Genomic DNA, 11,800 nt, shown 5'->3' with positions numbered 1-11,800 from the left:
AGTGATAACAGAGAGTGAGAAGCGGGAGCGAAGGGGAGAGAGAGAGGGAGAGGAGAGAGAGGAGAGGACTGGCAGCGGGGGTAGGTGAGGCTTTCAGAGCTTGCAATATTGCTGGAATGGACAAGTATCACTTATAAAAGAGAAAAAGATAAAGAGAAAATGATTAAATATTGTTGTTTCGTATGGACCAAAGTACAAATCCTTCATCCGGCTTTCTTCTGGCCAATGTACGTTTCTGACAAGGATTGGGTATGTTCGTATTCAAATTTGTGTGCGAATGGAAAACAACCTTTTCGTCAAGAAGAGGCGGACTAAATGTCCCGTTGGAAGGGCATTCAAGGAATGATTGTAGTAATGACAAGGGATTCCCCATCTGTCCCACCCAATCACAGGGATCCTCTTAGTTGCTTCCCCCGCCCCCGCCCCCGTACCATAAAATCAGATTGAGTGGAAGTGGAGGAGGAGGAGAGACCGACAGACAGGGACAGGGAACAGCTGACCCACAAGAGGACGAAGAAGGGGCGGTGGGCGGAAATGTTATTGTCCCTGACCCTCAATCCTCAACGAAAGAAAAGGAAGATAAAGTAGACATAGGGGAAGCCTCCAGGGTAGCTAAACCAATGCCAAGGGGAGGAAACCACAATATGGGGGAAGAGCATAAAGACATATCCCCTTCGGGAGGTAACAATAGGCGACAAAGAGATTGGCTTTGCCAGTGCCAACCTCAGCAGTGGGGAGTTCACAGCAATTAGAACGGAGATGAAGGTCCTGGTTGAGGATTCGTTCGGGTTGTCTGTACAAATTAATCATTTTTGGGTGCCCATTCCATGCACATGAACTGAGTTAATATTGAAAATACTATTTACTGGAGATGAAAGGGGTCTTTTCCGAGGAGCAGCCGTTAGAATATGGGACATGGAACATCCCACTGTGGATGGTAATGCTGGACAGGGAGAGACGAAGTTTCCACTCAGAGACACCCAGTGGGCCAATGAAAACCCGGATCACAGGGAAGAAATCAGGGAATTGACAGACCTGATTCTGAAACGAATAAGCGATGCAGTTCTAAAATAGCAGAATTTGATTAAAGCCTTTGAAGTTAGACAGAAGAAAGATGAGACTCCCTCTGCATTTTTGCAAAGGTTAAGAAACTCAATTCGGAAATACTCTGGAACGAACTCTGAGGTTCCAATGACACAGAGTCTTTTGAGAATACATTTTATGACAAAGGTATGGCCAGACATACAGAGAAAGATACAGAAGATGGAAGTGTGGAGCCATATACCCATGAGATGAATTATTAAGAGAGGCACATAAAGTATTTGCAAAGAGAGAGATTGAGAGACAAAAACAGAAGGCAGAAATGATGGTAGTTCCGGTTGACGAGTTGTTTAAGAAAAGAATGGAATCAATAGTAAGCAACCAGTGCACCGGGTGGCAGCATGTCAGACAGAGAGGAAGAGGGAGAGGACAAGAGGAAGCAGTTGATAGAGGGTTCGGGTGACAGGGGCGGAGATGGATGCTACTATTACAGAAAGATGGGGCATTTTAAGTGGAAGTGTTCTGATCTACACAGGGAAGAGAGCGCAATTCCGTTATGAATTTAGATGAAGCATAGGGTTGCCCCCGTGGACCATCAGGAACCCTTGATAAGTTGGAAGGTGGGACCCTGTAGGGAAGAGGGAGTCTTCCTTGTAGATTCGGGGACAGCATGGTCATCGCTGAATTTCGAACAAACGAAAGTAGGAATGTCAAGACGCTCAATTGCTTCTTCCGGCGTAAAAGGGGAAGGATTTACTATTCCAGTATTTGAACCATGATGACAGAAAGTTTCTAAGTATAGAATCACTGAGAAACTGTTGTATATCCCTGTAGAGGAAACAACTTACTTGGTAGAGATTTAATTATCCTCTTAGGACTGGAAATTGGCTTACAGGAGAAAAAAAAATAGTTGTACAAATGGCAATGTTGACAGAGGAGTGGAGAAATTGATAGACCCTACTGTATGGGCTAGAGAATGGGATCGTGGAAGACGACAGATCCTTCCCCAAGAAATAAGTTTTAACAGGAAAGGGGACGTTGCCTGTGAGCGACAATATCCCATTTCCATAAAAGGTAACCAAGGACTTCAGGCAGTAATTGATGGACTGATTAGAGATGGATTGTTGGAGCCATGTATGTGTCCTTATAACACTGCAAATGTACTAGTGTGGAAATCTGATGAAACTTATCGATTTGTGCAGGAATTGAGAAAGTTGAATCGAATGGTACAGAACAGGCACCCAGTGGTGCAAATCCCTATACATTATGAAATAAGATCGCTTATGATCACAAATGCTTTATTGTGGTAGATTTAAAGGATGCCTTTGAGCGAATGTATTTCGACAAATGTTGGAACAAATATTGGAGAAATATAGCACCCCCAATCCACCCTGTTGCAGTGTGTAAATGACCGCTTAATAACAGGAAAACGAAGAGAAAAGCAGTAGAAGCCGCTAAAAATATTCAATTTCCTGGGTCAGCAGGGACTGCGAGTATCTAAGAACAAACTATGATATGTGGAGAGAGAAGTGAAGAACTTAGGGCATTTGGATAGTGATGGAAAGCGAAAGATAATCCCAGAACGAATAGAGGGAATGGTGGGGATGCCACTGCCCAGCACTAAACGGGAGTTACTTAAATTCTGTGGTCTGACGGGATATTGTAGATTGTGAATTGACTATTCTGCTAAAAAAAGTCTAAGAAATTATATCTCAAAGTATTAGGGGAGGAGCCAATGTGTCTAACTTGGGATGATGAGGAACTCAAAAGAAATCCGATCCATGCTCCCATGTGAGCCTTACCTTCTCTAGACAAACCTTTCCTCTTTTTTGCTTCCGTAGACAAGGGACGAGCTTTGGGAGTATTAACCCAGATGTGGGGAGGAATGGAACAGCCAGTAGCATATCTTTTGACGTTATTGGATCCAGTTTCCCGGGGGTGACCTGAGTGTTTGCAGGCCGTGGCTGCCACTTTAATGTTGAAGGAGGAAAGCAGAAAGCTCGCATTTGGGGGAGACCTAATAGTAAGAACTTCACACCAAGTGAGAATGATCCTAAACCAAAAAGCTGGGCGATGGCTGATGGACTCACGGATTCTGAAGTATGAGGAAATATTAATAGAAAAGGATGATCCAGTGTAAGTGACGGGCAATTGTTTAAATCCAGCTGCCTTTCTCTGGAAAGGGGGAAGGAGGATCTCCTCAGAATCCAGAGCACTACTGCGTTGACAGTTTTGGTTTAGGATCATTCTCACTTGGTGTGAAGTTCTTACTATTAGGGCTCCCCCAAATGTGAGCTTTCTGCTTTCCTCCATCAACATTAAAGTGGCAGCCACGGCCTGCAAACACTCAGGTCACCCCCGGGAAACTAAGGTCTGCATGGACCTGAGTAACATTCCACTTCATGCAGGAGACCCGGGTGAGTGAAGGGAAAAGACATAATGGTTATGCAGTCGTAGACGGGTTGGAAGGTAGAGGCAGGAAGGTTGCCAAATGGGTGGTCAGCTCAGACCTGCGAGATATATGCGTTGGAAAGAGCCTTTAGAATGGGAAAATAAAGATGGAACAGTATACACTGACTCTGAATAAGCATTTGATGTTCTACCCACTTTTGGAAAGAAATGGCAGGAAAGAGGACTGATGAATAGCAGGGGGAAGGAACTAACACATGAGCAGTTAATCAAATGGGTCATGGCGTCGCTATTACTCCTCCGAGAAATAGTGGTAGCACATACACATGGTCATCAGAAAGGAAATAAACCAGATGTTACGTGGAATAGAAGACCCAATGAAGTGACTAAGGAAGCACCCCTGAACACACAACACGTGGTGATTTTGACGACCGAAATGGCGATAAGATAAGCGGAGAAAGTCTGGACTCACTGCACTCGGATCAAAGGACCAGTGGAATCTCCAGTGGATGAAGAAGTCTGTACAGCCGAATCAACGCAAGAATTGCTGAAACTCAGGTTAAAGAGATTTTCAGTAACTGATTATACAATAGTGAAGCGAGCGCAGGATTATTTCTGTAGGATTGTATAAGCGGTTAAAGGAATATCAGAACAAATTGATGCAACAAGTCGAATGGCATGGGAAAACGGAATGGCCCTTGATATGACTCCAGCGCAAAAAAAGAATGTGTGTGTGTGATATTAGGAGGAAGCTGTTGTACTTTTATTCCAAAAAACACCAAACCTGATGTTTCAATTGCTCGGGCCTTAAGGGGATTGACTCCCTTAGCGGATGAACTGGCGGAGAATTCAGGAGTAGACACATCTCTCACGGGATGGCTTGAATCATGGTTTGGAAAATGGAAAAGTCTAAGAAATTACATTTCAAAATATTTTGTAGTGGATTCCATCCTGAATTCCCTCATAGTGTAGTCAGGGTTATGGGCCCCATTGGTTGATGCATCATACCCTGAATACAGGGGCTCACACAAAGACTGATTGAGACAGCCTTAATGAAACAGAAGCCTGTAAAAGGGAATCAGACAGAGAACTTTATGCATTAAATAATGAGGGAATGAGTGAGGCCAAGACGGATGAAATCTCAGGAATGATGCTTGCGAATTTTGGGGGCGATGTTTCAATGAAACATTTCAGGAACTGCAATTGAATGTAAAAAAAAGGAGTAATTGTGAGGAGTAAGCATAAATCTTGCTATCTGCAAAAATCACAAGGCTGAATCATGAAAGAGGAAGAGGGTGTAGCTTAAGCTAGACATGCCTCTATAAACAGTTAAAAACATCTGTTTCCCGTGTCTGCAAAAACAAGAAAAAAAACACAGTGAAGAGATCATAAGGTTCAGATTGGATGAAGAATGGGAGAAAAAGTTGCTTTAGCAAGCAAGGAAGCAGATGACATTGAAGGAGGATAGACGAACAATGGACCACAGCAGAATGTGGTGAAACGGCCAAGCAAGACTTGTACTTTGTTATGCACACGACCGGATATGGCAAGAGATACATAACAACAATGGGCGCCAGGCTTAGAGTAGAGGGGAGAGGGAAAGAGAAATAAATTGTACATATGATGTGTACTCGTTCAGCTCGGTCTGCCTATCTTATGGACACCACGCTTGCAAACGTATAATGAACGACACTGCTGCTTCAAATCTTTTCTAGGACAGAAATTATTGAAGTCAGTGGGTTCCAATTCCCACAGATTGAGCGATGCGTGGCTTAGTAGTGTCAACAATTTACACAGCACAACCCAAGAGGACCCACTATGATTTGGATGAACGTGAGAAAATCACAGATAGATTTTGCTGGATGCCTTCTTTGTCGTCAGGGAAAGAAAATTGTTTGATGATTGTAGATGAATTTGCAAAATGACAACACCTCCCTAAGAGACATTGCAGGGCTTACACATTTGTAAAGATACAGAAGACAGAATTATTGTAAGGTGGGTACTGCCCATTCCGATTGACATAGATCAGGGGATATGTTCACGTGAAGCATCATGAAAAGAACTTGTCATACTTGAGAAATTTCCAGCGTCTCCATATTCCACAGAATCCTAAAGTTCAGCGTTACTAAAGTGGAGGAAGATAAAACGTAAAGACAAATTAGCCATGACAATAGCAAAAACAGGAACTGGATGGCCAGACGTAATCTCACGCATTTCAATGAAATCAAGACCTACACAGAAGAACAACCGAGGTAACCCCATTTGAATCAATCACAGCCCCCAACACTCTCTGGGTAAAGAACCCACCCCTGACATCTCCCCTAAACCTTCCACCCTTCACCTTAAATTTATGTCCCCTCGTAACACTCTGTTGTACCCAGGGAAAACGTTTCTGACTGTCTACTCTATCTATTCCTCTGATCATCTTATAAACCTCTATAAATCACCCCTCATCCTTCGCCGTTCCAACGAGAAAAGGCCGAGAACTCTCAACCTATCCTCGTACGACCTATTCTCCATTCCAGGCAACATCCTGGTAAATCTTCTCTGCACCCTCTCGAAAGCTTCCACATCTTTCCTAAAGTGAGGCGACCAGAACTGCACACAGTACTCCAAATGTGGCCTAACCAAAGTCCTGTACAGCTGCAACATCACTTCGCGACTCTTGAATTCAATCCCTCTGCTAATGAACGATAATACTCCATAGGCCTTCTTACAAACTCTATCCACCTGAGTGGCAACTTTCAAAGATCTATGTACATAGACCCCAAAATCCCTCTGTTCCTCCACCTGACTAAGAACCCTACCATTAACCCTGTATTCTGCATTCTTATTTGTCCTTCCAAAATGGACAACCTCACACTTGGCAGGGTTGAACTCCATCTGCCACTCCTCAGCCCAGCTCTGCATCATATCTAAGTCCCTTTGCAAACGACAAATGCCCTCCTCACTGTCCACAACTCCACCTATCTTCGTATCATCTGCAAATTTACTGACCCACCCTTCGACTCCCTCATCCAAGTCTATAATAAAAATTACAAACAGCAGAGGACCCAGAACTGATCCCTGCGGAACTCCACTTGTAACTGGGATCCAGGCTGAATATTTACCATCTACCACCACTATCTGACTTTGACCGGTTAGCCAGTTTTGTATCCAATTGGCCAAATTTCCCTCAATCCCATGCCTCCTGACTTTCCGCATAAGCCTACCATGGGGAACCTTATCAAATGCCTTACTAAAATGCATGTACACTACATCCACTGCTCTACCCTCATCCACATGCTTGGTCACATCCTCGAAGCATTCAATAAGACTTGTAAGGCAAGACATACCCTTCACAAATCCGTGCTGGCTGTCCCTAATCAAGCAGTGTCTTTCCAGATACGCATAAATCCTATCCCTCAGTACCCTTTCCATTACTTTGCCTACCACAGAAGTAAGACTAACTGGCCTGTAATTCCCGGGGTTATCCCTATTCCCTTTTTTGAACAGGGGCACAACATTTGCTACTCTCCAGTCCCCTGGTACCACCCCCGTTGACAGTGAAGACGAGAAGATCATTGCCAACGGTACTGCAATTTCCTCTCTTGCTTCCCACATAATCCTAGGATATATCCCGTCAGGCCCGGGAGACTTGTCTATCCTCAAGTTGTTCAAAATGTCCAACACATCTTCCTTCCTAACAAGTATCTCTTCTAGCTTACCAGTCCGTTACACATTCTCCTCTTCAACAATACGGTCCCTCTCGTTCGTAAATACTGAAGAGAAGTACTTGTTCAAGACCTCTCCTATCTCTTCCGACTCAATACAAAATCTCCCACTACTGTCCTTGATCCGACCTACCCTCGTTCTCGTCATTCTCAGGTTTCTCACATATGCATAAAATGCCTTGGGATTATCCTTGATCCTATCCGCCAAGGATTTTTCATGCCCTCTCCTAGCTCTCCTAATCCCTTTCGTCAGGTCCCTTCTGGCTATCCTGTATCCCTCCACTGCTCTGTCTGAACCCTGTTTCCTCAACCTTATGTAATCCTCCTTCTTCCTCTTTACGAGACATTCAACCTCCCTCGTCAACCAAGGTTCCCTCACACGACCATTTCTTTCCTGCCTGATAGGTACATACATATCAAGGACACGTCGTATCTGCTCCTTGAAAAAGTTCCACATTTCCACCACATCCTTCCCTGACAGCCTATGCTCCCAACTTATGCTCCTCAAATCCTGCCTTACAGCATCGTAATTTCCCTTCCCCCCAATTGTAAAATCTACCTTGTTGTGCGCACCTATCTCTCTCCATAACCAAGGTGAAAGTCACAGAATTGTGGTCACCATCACCAAAATGTTCACCCACTAACAAGCCCATCACTTGTCCCGGTTCATTACCGAGTACCAAATCCAATGTGGCCTCACCTGTGGTTGGACAATCTACATGCTGAGTTAGAAAAGATTCCTGGACACACTGCACAAACACCGCCCCATCCAATCTACTTGATCTAAAGAGCTTCCAATCAATATTTGGGAAGTTGAAGTCGCCCATGACTACGACCCTGTGGCTTCTGCACCTTTCCAGAATCTGCTTCCCAATCTGTTTCTCCACATCTCTGCTGCTATTGGGGAGCCTATAGTAAACACCCAACAAGGTGACTGCACATTTCCTATTTCTGACTTCAGCCCATACTACCTCCAAATGCAGAGCCCCCTCAAACTTCCTTTCTGCAGCCTTTATACCATTTCTAATTAGCAATGCCACCCCGTTCCTTTTTTACCACCCTCCCTAATCTTACTGAAACATCTGTAACCAGGAACCTCCAACAGGCATTCCTGTCCCTCATCTATCCACGTTTCTGTGCTGGCCATAACATCGTAGTCCCAGTTACAGATCCACGCCTTAAGTTCACCCACCATATTTCTGATACTCCTTGCGTTGAAGTATACACACTTGAGCCCATTTCTGTGTCCGCAAGTATTCCCTTTCAGTGCTAACTTCTCCACAGCCTCCCTACAGTCTTGGACATCCTGACACACAGCTAGCTTACTTGCTGGACTACAAGTCCGGATCCCATCCCCCTGCCAAATTAGTTTTAACCACCCCCGAAGAGTGCTCGCAAATCTACCCCCAGGATATTGGTGCCCTTCTGGTTCAGGTGCAACCCGTCCTGTTGGTACAGGTCCCACCTTCCCCAGAATGCAGTTCAATTGTCCAAATACCTGAAGCCCTCCCTCCTACACCATCCTTGCAGCCACGTGTTCTACTGCACTCTCTCCCTATTCCTTGCCTCACTGTCACGTGGCACCGGCAACAACCCAGAGATGACGACTCTGTCTGTCCTAGCTTTGAGCTTCAAGCCTAACTCCCTGAGCTCTTGAATGACCTCCCCATCCTTCTTCCTACCTATGTCATTGGTGCCAATGTGTACCTCGACTTCTGGCTGCACACCCTCCCCCTTAAGGATTCTGAAGACACATTCTGAGACGTCTCGGACCCTGGCACCCAGGAGGCAACAAACCATCTGAGAGTATCGCCCATGTCCACAGAACTGCCTGTTCGTCCCTCTAACTAGAGAGTGTCCTATATCTAGCGCTCTCCTCCTCTCCTCCTTTCCCTTCTGAGTCTCAGAGCCAGACCTCACGCCACAGACGCCTTCTCTGCAACTTACACCTGCAAGGCTGTCCCCCACAACAGTTTCCAAAGCTTTATACTTATTATTTAGGGGAACGACCACAGTGGAACCCTGCACTGCCTGCAAACTAGAACACACCCACTCAAATACTAATCACTTACCTTCCCGACCAGCTCTGCGCTCCAACCTCACCTCTGCCCAGCTCGATCCGCTCTCTGCGGTGAAGAGTCTCCCGGGTTCGCTTTTACTTGGGCGCTGCTCCCACGTTGACCCAGTCAAGAAGAAATAAGCTCGCTTGAATGACACCAGAAAGACGGACAATTGCACATATGTATGGTAAAAACAAAAACCAAAAATATAACCTCCAAGTTACACATTATTCTGACTTGGAAATATTTTATTATGCAATCATCGTCACCTGCTCAAAATCCTGGAAAACCTTCCCTGGCAAAATTATGGATTTACCAACAACACAGAGGCTGAAACAGTAAAAAAAATCTGTCAAACACTTTCTCGAGCGTAATGGGGATGATTTTGAAATGCTCGCCAACCAGTGACTCCTATCTCGCAAGAAGGAAATATAAAAATATAGATTACGCCTGAATAGTCAATTACAAAAATAATTCTAGTGTCTTCAGGACTTCTCTTTTACCAAACCTGACAACGACAAAAGAGAAGGCTCTTTTTTTTGAGTTGGACACTACACATAAAATGGAAATAACAGGTTTTGTTACTTGAAAAATTGCCGTGATTTTCCAGAAAGCATTCAGTCAAATAAGCAAATAAATAAGCAAATACTCATAATATGACACAAATCAGGTATCGTGAGTGTCGGCAAATGTAAGATTCAGTGAGAGGGAAGAGCTGAGGGAGATCAATACTGGTACAATAATCGTGCTGGTAAAATTGAATGGGATTGAAGGCGGCTCAATCCCCAGGGCCTGAAAACCTAAAACCCAGACAACTTCAAGAACTGGTTCCTGAAAGCGTGGATGCATGAGTGGGCAATTGTGCTCGACAAATCTGATGGAATTCTATGAATACGAAACAGATAATAGACGATATTTTGAGACATTTTAAGAAGGAAAATGAAGCATAAGTAAGATCTCGGGGACTGAAAATAAAACTAGGTTTGGAAGAATATCGAGAAAGAAAGATCAATCTGAAACAATGAATTAAGACGGCTCAAGGAGGGTCATGAAATATCTTTATCATCAAAGTTAAGGAAAATCCAAAGCACTTTATTTTTACAAAAGGATCAAGAGGAAAACTTGAGAAAGGTTCGACCAACTCAAGGACAAAGGAGTGAAGATATGCCTGAAGTCACCGAGATGATTAAGCAGTATTTGCCGTCTTTATTCACCAAGAAGACCGATATGATGGATGTTGAGATGAGGGAAAAATGTTTGATTACTCGCAGTCAAGTTAGCATAAATGGGGAGGAAGTGTTGGGTATTCTAAAAGGCATCAGGCGGACAATATCTCAGGTCCAAATGGGATCTAGCGCAGGTAACTGTGGACTTAACAGATATCTTTACAGCATTCTTGAACAGAGTACCGTTGAACAGCTAATATTACCCGATTGCTTCAGAAGGATATCAAGAATAATCTAGGGTAATTATAGACCAGTGAACCTGACGTCAATGGGAGGGAAGCTGCTGGAAAAAATATCGAAGGATCTGTTTTATTTACTTTTGGAAAATACAGGCTTGTCATTCTTAGGCAGCAAGATTTTGTGCAAGAAAGTTCATGCCTTATCAAAATAATTAAATTCATTTGGGGAACGTTGATTGACGAGAGAAAGGCGGCAGATATGGTATAGCTGGACTTCAGTAATGCATTTGAAAAGATTCCAGATGCTAGCCTGATGGAGAATGTGAATTCGCACGGGGCCCTGGGAGCATGAACGAGATCGATAGAGAACTGGTTTGGCAGAAGGAAACAGCAAGGATAAGTGGATAGGAATTTATGAAAATTAAGAACATTGACGATTGGGTTTCCACAGGGTTGTGTGTTGGGACAGCTGTTGTTTGTGATATACATATAAGATCTGAAGGAAGGTAGAGGTGGTCTGAATAGAAAGTTTGCAGGTAACACAAAGTTTGTTGGAGAAGCAGATAGTGAAGGTGATTGTCAGATAATTCCGCCGAATATAAGCAGGGTTATATAAGCAGATTGCAGGGTTAACTGATAAAAGGCAGAAGGATTTCAAAGCAGACAAATGTGAGGTGACACGTTTTGGAAGAACCAGATCAAGAGTTAACTATATCATAAACGAAAAACCCTTGCGCAAATTAGTGTACAGAGCGATCTGGGTGTAAACGTCGATTGTACCACAACGGTTACAAGAAGGCGAGGTCAAGAAAGCATTCAGAATTCTTTCATTCATCAGATGGTATATGAGTACAAGTCTTGGCAGGTCGTGTTACAGTTATATCGAACTTCAATTTGGCCACATTCAGAGTATTGCGCAAAGTCTTTGTCACTCCATTAACAATATGATGTGGATGCTTTGGGGAGGCTGCAGAGGAGCTTCTCAGGATGGTGTCCATACGGACGGCGCGAACTATGAAGAGATGTTGACGATTTTAGAAAAATGGAGCTTGACAGGGGAGACGATTGTTGCCGACTCAGTCATGAAAGGTATCGAGAGACTGGACAGCAAAAAGCATTTTCAAAGACTGGGGGACTCAGTTATAAGGTGTCACGAGTTCAAGCTGAGAGGT

Source organism: Chiloscyllium punctatum, chromosome 17 (assembly GCF_047496795.1).
Source record: "Chiloscyllium punctatum isolate Juve2018m chromosome 17, sChiPun1.3, whole genome shotgun sequence".
Taxonomy (NCBI): domain Eukaryota; kingdom Metazoa; phylum Chordata; class Chondrichthyes; order Orectolobiformes; family Hemiscylliidae; genus Chiloscyllium; species Chiloscyllium punctatum.
Note: the sequence above shows the minus strand (reverse complement) of the source record.